This window comes from Crassostrea angulata, chromosome 4 (assembly GCF_025612915.1).
Source record: "Crassostrea angulata isolate pt1a10 chromosome 4, ASM2561291v2, whole genome shotgun sequence".
NCBI lineage: Eukaryota > Metazoa > Mollusca > Bivalvia > Ostreida > Ostreidae > Magallana > Magallana angulata.
In genome coordinates this window covers 36647781-36658015 of record NC_069114.1, presented here as the reverse complement: position 1 = coordinate 36658015, position 10235 = coordinate 36647781, and the positions used below count along the sequence as shown (strand labels likewise).

At 33.6% G+C, this 10235-nt stretch overlaps 1 pseudogene; it reads right to left on the bottom strand.

Moving 5' to 3' along the window:
• Window positions 1-4937: 4937 nt before the first annotated feature.
• On the bottom strand, window positions 4938-9285 carry LOC128182251 (short-chain collagen C4-like; annotated as a pseudogene).
• Between the last annotated feature and the right edge of the window lie 950 nt (window positions 9286-10235).

Sequence of the window (10235 nt, the reverse complement as noted above, 5' to 3'; positions counted from 1 at the left end):
ATCCGACAGATTTAAATTCCGACCTGTAACCAGGCATTCGAAGTGTGGGTGGATTTCTTCTTCAGAGAGAGATATGGCTGGCCCAGGTCGCTCGCCGTCATCCCCGTAAAAATAAATCTTTTGTTCCTTTGATATGACTTGGAATTGGCAGGACAACCCCAAATGTTTATTTGCTATAATATTTACATCAAGAAAGTTAAACAGTTGTATATTAAATCGTTTGTCCGTCAATATTTAACGAACTGTCTGTAGAATTTTATTTATTCTCTCAACATGTATTTGTAAACATTCTAGTTATACTGAGCAGACCCAAAGGGCACTTGGAGCAATTTATCGAAAAATTATGTTACATGTAACGAAATCACAAGAGTTTTATTATTTTAAAAAGGTCTTATTTAGGTAAAACATGGTTAATTGTCAGGCATGCACGTGCACCTTATCTTTACTTGCGTTGGTCAACATTGTAAGAAAATATTTAACAAAAAATAAGATATAACAGCTGAATCCGTTTCATAAATAACAATGATTAAATCTGAATTCGAATTATGAATAGAAAAATTGATTCATGTTTTGAGTGCCAAATTGTGATAAAGGTTACATCACGTCTGCATTGACGGAACAGAATGCGTAAGTTCCACAGGTGTGTATATTTGTTCCTCGCTGTGGGCAATTGCTTTCAAGCAATGTCCCACAGAAAAGCAGTGTGTGGAGAGGGGAAAGACACCAAAGGCCAGACAATGTGTATAATTTATATAACTCCTGTATATGCTATGACAGCTTGCGATAGATATTCTAATAGTATCTTTTTTAAATGATACGCCAGTTGAACTTTACGATTTTTTTCATCAATTCTAATCTAATTCTATGAGTGCATTAATACATAACAGTTTAAATATACTGGGGAATCTTGCAAATGTAAATGTTGATACTAGAAAACATCTTATTTCATTAAAGTTGTAGAAATGCTTGTTTTGTTTTTATTATTAAAAGCTATCATTTTTAACGACAAATGACCGTTATACTAGCTGTTAATATTTAGAGATATGAACAATAGAAAAATAAACGTTTCTTGAATTTAGAAATTCTATTCACAAGTTTGTCATTGTTTGTCTTTTGTCTACGTCTTACGACTTGTTATTTCGAATTACATGTCATAAGGCAATTTCGTCATTAAAGGACTGTCTATATTTGTTAAGTTGTTTTGTCCTACTTTGTAATAAAGGATATATTTTTTTTATAAATTAAATACCCGATATATTTCAAGACATGGTGTCTATTTCATTTGAATACATATACAAAATATTGATTTATTAAAACAGATTGCCCTATATAGTTGACATTTTGTAAATTTACTAGATGGGTACGCACTCAGTTAATTTAAAATTATAAAAAAATACACATTCAACTTTTTTTTATCAGTTACCAATCCTAATTTAATTATCTTTTTTTAATGAAATAACATTTGTTTTGTTTTTTTGTATTACGGGACTTTGAATTGTGTTATTATCTTACTATATATTTATTTCTATAATCAAATTTATATATATATAAATTTATAAACAAAGAAGGGTTTTGTATAAAGATAAATGAAATGATTAAAACATAGGAACTTTTCTTTATCAAGTAATGGTGTATGATTGGTAATTTGTTGACCCTTCAGCCTCCTTAAAAGAAATAAATTAAACCACATCTATTAACAAAATTTATTATTCTTAATATCTATACTGTAACTGTGCAAATATACCCCGCCTACACTTCGACAAGATTCAGTTTTCCTTCGTCATAAGGTAGATTTATGAAAATTTAGGTCTTAATACAACATAGATATTTAATATATCAATCAACATACAATGACAATATTTTGTTTCTGTATTTACAATAAATCTAAAAGTTCAACAACCTACTCTCAGCTAAGATATCAACCATTGATTTAGATAAACCCAATCCCTTTAAACTAGCTTCAACAGCTTCAACAGCTTGCATATTTCTATATTTTGTCACATTTTATCCATTTTCTTTAACGGAACTTTTTCGATATATAACATTGTTTTGTAGAACTTTGCTTTATATGTTTCAATGTAGGTGTAATTTGTACTCCGTGCAATGTTCTCGGTTCAAACAAACACCTTATCAGGGTGTTTATATTTATACTTTAAAACTGTAGTTGTTCTGAAAAATGATTTCGCGTAAAAATTTACACCGCTATTGTAGTTTCATTATTAGGTCGATGGTAATTGTTTGATCAATTGTATCACCATAGCAAATCTTACCAAATACTTTTTCCCCCTTATTTCATTGTCACGGGGTCTTGGGATAAACAAGATTCAACTATTTCAAATTTAAAATTATGACAGTAAATGTGCTGATAAACTTGAAAATCACAATTTTTTTTTAAAGAACACTCCTTAAACGATGCACCATTTTGGATATCACATTACGGACCTAGAGTCCGAAGTGACAATTAAATACCCATCATCTCTGTCTATATTATCTCTCTTTAGAAAGAGATTTGACCCTTCATATCGATATCAATAACTTGAATTTCGCTTTCCCTTGACCTAGATGATAAAATGTGATGTGAAGTTAGTTGGTTGGAATTGTCTCAGTGGTTGTAAAGAAGAAATTGAAAATAATAAAAAGTCTACAAAAAGACGACTAGGCAGATATTTAGAAGACAAATGGACCATTGTTAGCCAGGAGAGCCCACTTTAGCTTATAGTTCAGCGGGCATGTTTACAGAACTTTCCTAAGATTTGACCTAAGTGTATTCCTAAGATATGACTTAGGAAAAAGTTAGGAACATCTTAAGCTCAACTTTGAGGGGGCCTTTTGTAGATGTAGCTCGACGGTACATATGTAACTTAGGACCATCTTAAGTTAGGATATACTTACCTACATCATGTGCTAAAGGAATTCTTATTTTTCACATAATTCATACAGATAGAATTTGGGAGACTTGTGCAGGGATAAATCGTTAAACAATTACACGTGCCAGTATCATGATAAGCCTTAAACCAGTAATTTTAATTTGTATACATTTTTTAAAATATACATAAAGCAATAGGAGATGTATTTTTTAGAATTTTATTTTGCTGCTAAAACCTGATAGTATAATAAAGCTGCATATAACTTAAACTTTTATGATAAATAAGATTTGAAAACATCATTAATTTTTGTCACAGGAAATATTTCTCTTCTAAGGAATATATAGCAAATAAATTTTTGTACAGGACGAAAATAATTCAATTTTGCTCCAAATAAGGCTTCTTAACGGCATTTTCCACAAAAATATGGCTAACAGAAATATAAAAGCCATGATATTTTTTGTCATTTTAGTAGAAAAGAACATCTAAGTGAGAAAAAAAAATCCAACATGAAAAATGCAGCTCATATTGCTTTAAATAGATCTATATCGCATAGCCCCCTAACTCCGTCACTACCCTAACTCCGTCACTTTCGGGAAACTCCTCGCCGTTTGAAATCAAGTGCCATTATGACGTCATATTTTACATGTCAAAAATCTTTAATCAAATGTCAACAATTTGCAACGGTTAAATTTAAGAATGTGTCAAAAAATAACAGAATTAAACCTTGTTCATTTTATGCACCATTAAATGTGTGAAATCAGCTAAAACTTTTTCACGGGTGCACTAAAATATCGATATTTTTGACATGCGGGCCCATTCGATTATTTACGGTGGTCAGCCATTTTTAGAGAGGTCAAGATGAAACATTTCACATGTAATACATTTTTGATTAAGGTAATTAATACATTTTTTCAGTCTGCAATAGCCTTTATGCACTACACTCTTGATGATAACGTCAAATCGCTAATGCCGATACTTTTGCCTTATACAGAGTTTAAATATATCCGGTATTTCGCTATTTAGAATATGCTTCATTTCTAAAAATGTAATAAATAAATAATATAATAAGTAATATATTAATTAATGATATAAAATATTTGAAATATGTAAGGACATAAATCAAACGGCATCCATACATTCTGAAAAGGCCATTGTGATTGTTGTTACATGGACCTATTTATTATTCTGGCGATCATTTCATTTCGATGAAATTAATTACAATTTAAATTGTATGCACCATTTTTACTTATTATAACTTGGCCTAGATACAAATGGAGTTTTAACTAAATTGTTAATCTGTCTTCATTCCCTACCATATCATAGAGCATGTGGGTGACGGAGTTAGGTTCATAAGATAAAATAAGCACGCGTGATAAACGTCGTATTCAGAGGGCTTATTTGAATAAAAATAAAATATTTTTGTTAATAATTTTATAAATTATATTGTTTCAGATTATATTTAGTGATTGCAAATGATAAAAACCACAAAAAATAAATTACAGAGAAACGCGGGAGGTTTTCTGCTTATGGTGACGGAGTTTGGGTACTCGGGGATAGATCAGTGACCAACAACAAACATGGATGGTCTTACTTAGGACAGAGTAAGTGATATCCTAAAATTAGGACAATGTTTTGGCGGTTCAGAAATTTAGGAAAGCTTCGAGAAACAGACTTATTCAAACTATTTGTTTGGGACCCCATTGAAGGAGAGACAATTCATCAATTCCCTACTTCTCAAACTTGTATCGTATTTAGTTTGTGAATTGATGAATTGTCTCTCCTTCAATGGGGTCCCAAACAAATAGTTTGAATAAGTCTGTTTCTCGAAGCTTTCCTAAATTTCTGAACCGCCAAAACATTGTCCTAATTTTAGGATATCACTTACTCTGTCCTAAGTATCTAAATGTGTGCAATTGACTTCAACTTTGTTAATGTTCTCTCGGGTACAATATTTCTACGTAAATGATATAAGCATCCTGTGATACCTGTGAAACATCTTGATATAAATATTTCACATTTTAATTGTGATAATTTCCCAATTATCATAAATCAGATACTTATGATCTGCAATAAACTTTATTGTATTCATTATCTGAAATGTGTTCATATACATTGTACATGAAATTAGACTGTTTCAATTATTTCGTGCAAACGGCGCATGTCAGGATCTTGCCGTCGTCGTACGGGGGACATTCTAGTGCCCCACAGACCGCTTTGACGGGCTGGACCAGCTTCCCGTTATTGTTGTCGTGACCATTAACAACAGTTTCCGACGCCGCGTCCAAACATATATACTGTGAGGCCGCTTGCTCGTTATAGGCGCCTGCTGCAAGGTAACCCTTATACTGAGTCTTCCAACCAGAGACACAATTGTTCGTTCCAGGTATCATGGTAGAGCTGGTGGCGGACCGGCTATGACACACTGTGCATGGTATATCGTCCCCGTTATCATGACCGAACGCGTTCGAATCGTACTCGGCTCCGTACATGAACGCATAACGGACGACGACGGGTAGTGTTGTAAAGACTGGATTTGGCGAAAGGTACAAATACTCTGCTGCAGCCCCAGTGTGTGCATAATACAAGCCCCCTGCAAACCCTGTCATATCATTTCATAATATCATATTATTTCAATGGTGACAAAGTTTAGTAGGTACATACATGTACATTTTTTTTTTCATAGTAGTAGTAGTTTATTGGCGTATACATTACATACATTGCCATAGCATACAATTTAACAGTACTTTACAATAATTGTGGGTACAGGTGGGAGGCAGGTTATATAAATATATATAAAAGGTATAAAGTGGATGAAAAAATATCAAAAAGACCAACAAAGCAGTAGTTATATATAAACTTGATTTACACCTATTCACGTCTGATGGTAAAGTTGTCCCTCTTATTAAAAGATTCGTACACATATTTACCCAGTTTTTTTAACATAAATATAGAATCAGAATTGAGTAAATCAATAAATTTTGCCATACTTGGTCGTACATAGAAGTATTTCTTAATATATAATTTCCTTAACTCCGTGTAAAAATCACACACTAAAACAAAATGGTATTCATCTTCGACATCGTTTAATTTACAATATATACATTTCCTTTCATTAATAGGACATTTTTATCATATCTACCAGATTCGATTCGTAGACGATGTGAAGATAATCTAAGTCTACTTAAGGCTTTCCTATGTTTATCATATAATATGTGATTTAGATACTCTGCCTGGTGTACAGGCAAGTTTAGATATTTATATAGACGTAAAGGGTGAGCATTTTCAATTTCTACCCTTAAATTTTGGTAAAAACAATCTGACAATCTTTGCTCAAAATATACATAAAACATTTTTTCATTTACCGACTCAGGGTAATACCACACATCACCGAAACCATTTGACAATAGGGTGTTCTTGACAAAAATAATCCAGCTTGATAACATGTTTTTCAGATCATAATCATAAATTGATTTCATAAGACAATTTTGGGAGCGTAAAACTTTAAACCAATACTTAATTATGCGTAATGTTCTAGTTAATAACAATGGTTTTCTTCCTAGTTCACAATATACTGCAGGGGTACATGTAGAAGTTTTCACCCCGAGCAGTCTTTTACAGAATTTTAAATGAACACGTTCAAGGTCTTTCGCATTTGTATATCCCCACACTTCTGCTCCGTAGTTCATTTTCGAGGAACAGGCCTCGTCAAATAGTTCCATCATTGTCTTGCAATCAAGAGACAATTTTTGAGTTTTGTACATAAACGTATTATATAATTGTAGTGGTTTTTTTTCCGCAGTTATTTTCACATGTTTATTGAAGAGGCCATTTGGGGATAGAACCGTTCCAATGTATGCAAAACTGTCCACAATTTCCAGATTTTTGTTATTATAACAAAATTTGTATCCCTTTCTTGTTCGACCCTTTTGGAAAATCATCACCTTAGTTTTATCGATATTGACCGTGAGGCCCCATCTTTCACAATATGTATGAAGCGTGTTTAGGTGTTTTTGTAGACCATTTGGCGTTTCGCTTATTATAGCTAAATCGTCTGCAAATAGAAGCAGAAAAATGTTTATTTGATCAATGTCTATGCCCGCTGACAAGTTCTCGTGCAAGTGTGTTTCTAGGTCTTCCAGGAATAGAGAAAAAAGCATAGGTGACAATATGTCCCCCTGCAACACACCTATTTTGTTTTCAAAAAAATCTGTAAGATTACCATTAACTCGTACACAACTTTTCACATCATCATACATAGATTTGATTATGCGTAACATTTTACCTTCTATACCTAACTTAAACATTTTATAATACAATGCATTTCTATCATTCGTGTCAAACGCTCTCCTAAAATCTACAAATGTACAAAAAAGCTTACTGCCATTTGCAACTTTAAAGTCAACGATACTTTTTAAAACATATAATGCATCAATAGTACTACAGCCTTTCTTAAACCCCATATTGTGCATCAGATATCACACTATTTTCTTCTGCCCATCTTTGTAATCTATTATTTAGGATACGAGAGAAAAGCTTCGCCAAGCAGCTTAGTAGGGTTATTCCCCGGTAGTTCTGTGGATCCATTTTATCTCCTTTTTTAAAAATCGGCACAATAATACCCAGTTTCCAACTTAAAGGATAATAACCACTATCAAATATCGAATTAAATAACACATTTAACACTGGTTCAAGGGTTGACACATCTGCACTGAGCATCTCGTTGATAATGTTGTCATAGCCGCTCGATTTTTCATTTTTTAGAGATTTGACCGCATCGACGATCTCTTTGCTGGTTATTGTTTCGTCTAGCTCTGGGAAGGCGATTGCGATCGGGTCCGTTTCTTGGGTTTCCTGCGTGGTGACATATTCATCCTTTTCATTTCGCGAACACAAATCCTGAAAATAGCTGAAAAAATCGTCAGGTGGTATTTTCACTTGCTGCGCCTTCTCCTTTGGACTCAATATTTTCCAGAATTCTTTGGGATTCTTGGTCTTTAGTTGCTTTAATTTACCTCTTTGGTTTAGTTTGTAGCTTGCAATTTTCTTTTGGATAATAGATTTGTAACACTTCTTGGCCGTAAACATTTCAATTCGGTTGTTTATTGACCTTTCATTATTGTACCGGTAGATAGCATTGGTCCACATCCTTTTCGCCGTTTTGCACTCTGTATCAAACCACGGTGCGTCTTTGCGTCGTTTGCATCTGAATTACTAATGTCTGAATCAATTGTTAATATATGATACTAGTATCTTATTCCATACTGTTGATATTTACAATGTGTATATTAACACGTATTATTATACTTTCATGTTAAATACTGAAATCTGATTGATTTAGACGCAGTTGATAATCCCTTATATTACCCTCAGCGTTAGCAACACACTTAGCAACAGGTAACACAACGAATTGTTACATGCGCGTAAATTATGCGCGTACGGTTCGCCGTAGAATTCACGTCATTTCTATATAAAAGCAATATAAAAATTCTCTAAAATTAAGACATTCAGTATAATAAGATAAACAGTGCCTGTTTGAAAGGATAACAGTTGAAACTGACACCCCCCAAAACCATTGTCAACCTCCGCTTCGCGTCGGTTGACAATGGTTTCCTCGGGGTGTCAATTTCAACTGTTACCCCCACAAACAGGCACTATTTATGTAATGGCAAACTTCCAAATAGTTGAACTCAGAAGTACATGTAACTTTTTAACAAATCATAAAGAAAATTTTGAATACTGACGATATTTTAAGATTTCATTTGGTGTTTTTTGCAAGCTAGGCAACATTTAAAGAATAAGCAAAATTTGAGAGGAATTTGTATACTTTTCTACCTTGCTTGCTACCTTTTCACCCATGAATAAGCAGTTTTATTTGTTTGTAATGTTAACCGTTTCATAAATTAATACGTGACATCGAAAGGTTAAAGGGACCCAAAGAATAATTATCAAAGCATCTACATATTCTTACCCTAGTAAACAAGTTCTGTGTCGTTGTCAGGACATCCATGTTTTCCCCAGCGAACGTAGATGGCACCGCCTGGAATTGTTCATATATTTCATTAAAATAACAAGCTTGACCAATGATTATGTACTTAAAACTAAAATCCACTATTTCAACCTTTCTGTGTTTTATCTTGCGTTGCTTTTAGTTCCGTTATGTTCTTTTCTTGCGCGGCAAGCTAATTATTTTGCGTTTTCAGAGCAGCTTCCTGTGAAGAAGTTCGGACTGCTGGGATTGAACAACAGCCGCCCGCGCTTGAAACTTTGACGTCAGTTCCTGTAGATCATGCTGCAGCTCAGTAATATGAGTGTAGATTTCTGCCGGGTCAGTCAAAAGTAACAGCTTTTCCCTAACTTGAGAATTGACATTTTCGAAAAAAAAAAACAACAATGGCATAAATACTACATTAGCAATCATGTTTTTTCTCTTTTAGAATGCGTGCTCCGTTTTTTGACAGAAAGATTACTATAGTGACTATAATAAAGGAAATAGCTGATAAAACGTTGTCCGACTTACAATCAGTGCGATCAAAGTTGACATATATCTTATATAAGCTTTCTGATTCGTTTTTTTCCATTATGCATGCATGTAACTTGCACCTCTCATATTTTTTCTAATCTAAAAGAAAGGTATTTGTATAAGCTTGCTTCCCAATCTTATTGTACATAATGTAAATTATATATCTGTAACTGATATTGTAAAAATATCAATATTACTTATTAGGTTTGTTACTGACTGTTTAAAGAAATTTGTGGGGTCGGTAAAGTCCATAGAAGGCGAGGCGGAGCCGAGCCTTCTATGGACTTTACCGACCCAACAAATTTCTTTAAACAGTCAGTAACAAACCTAATAAGTGTTTTGTTTTGTCGAGGACCTAAAGTTTGATATGTAAACAAACGTTTGTGTAGAAAATCAGTTCAAATAACGTTACGTCCGCCATGTTGCGCTATAAATTTTGACGCTTGCCTTTTAAAGAAATTTGTAAGGCAGCCACGTGACGCGTTTCGTCCAATGACGTCGCGAGATTCTAGTCCGAGGCAAAACAATAAATATTGTTTAAACTAAGCAATTTAGTTGACATAGTTCGTTAACTGACTGAGAGTACTGTTCTGGATCTTTCTGTTACTGGAATTCTTTTAGTTTACCAATCGAGACGAAGTCGGGGATATCTTATTAATGCTACTTTATACAGGTAAATATTCGCCCCCGTTTTATTTTCGCCCCTTTCGACCTCATTGCCAGCGGGCAAATTTAAGACTGGGCGACCTTCAATTTCTCAAATTATCACTCATAAAACACAACTGTGCCTGGGCGCATTTAAGGCGGGACGAAACTATTTGCAAGTGTAGACTGGCGAAAATTACACG